Genomic DNA, 828 nt, shown 5'->3' on the forward strand with positions numbered 1-828 from the left:
CCAGGTCCCAGCCTGGCTTGCGCCGTCTCTTCCACCAGGTGGCGGCATCTGCCTGCCTGTGCGTCGCGTGGCTGGGAGCCCAGGCCCCGCTGTGACCCTGGGGTCCTTCAAGCAGCACCAGCCACTTGCTCTCTCCCTTTCATTCAGTACCCACCTCCAGTGATACCTCAGGTGCTCCTGGCTTGACACAGCGTTCAGCTACAGAGAAATGGGGTGAAAGAAACCTCTCTTGAAATATGTTGGTTTGGCCTCGATGGCTTTTCATCGTATACAGGAGTATTTTGGGTCACAGTGCAAAAATCCCCCTTTTACTCAACACAAGGATGTTTTTAACAGGCAGGAAGCTGAAGTTTTGGAGGGTGTTTCTGTTCTATTTTGTCTGTCTTGTTTTTGTTTTTGTTTTTTTTCTCATTCTCCAGGGTCCCAAAGGCAACATGATACAGTAAAATCAATGTGGAATCAGCAAGCCAGACAGACCTAGATTTGATATATGATTCTGCTACGGACTGGCTGAATGACCTTGGGCTACTCATTTGAATTTCTGGCCCCCCCNTCTCCAGGGTCCCAAAGGCAACATGATACAGTAAAATCAATGTGGAATCAGCAAGCCAGACAGACCTAGATTTGATATATGATTCTGCTACGGACTGGCTGAATGACCTTGGGCCTCCTCATTTGAATTTCGGGCCCCCCCAGCTTCCTAATCCATAAAACAGGGGTCTCTCTCTCTCTCTCTCTCTCCCTTTTTCTATCATGTACTCCTTTATCTTGGGTTAGTCTTGTACTTCATAACCTGGCCACGCATTAGATTGACCTATTTAGGGAGCT

This window comes from Crocuta crocuta, unplaced genomic scaffold, assembly GCF_008692635.1.
Source record: "Crocuta crocuta isolate KB4526 unplaced genomic scaffold, BGI_CrCroc_1.0 scaffold179, whole genome shotgun sequence".
Classification (NCBI taxonomy): domain Eukaryota; kingdom Metazoa; phylum Chordata; class Mammalia; order Carnivora; family Hyaenidae; genus Crocuta; species Crocuta crocuta.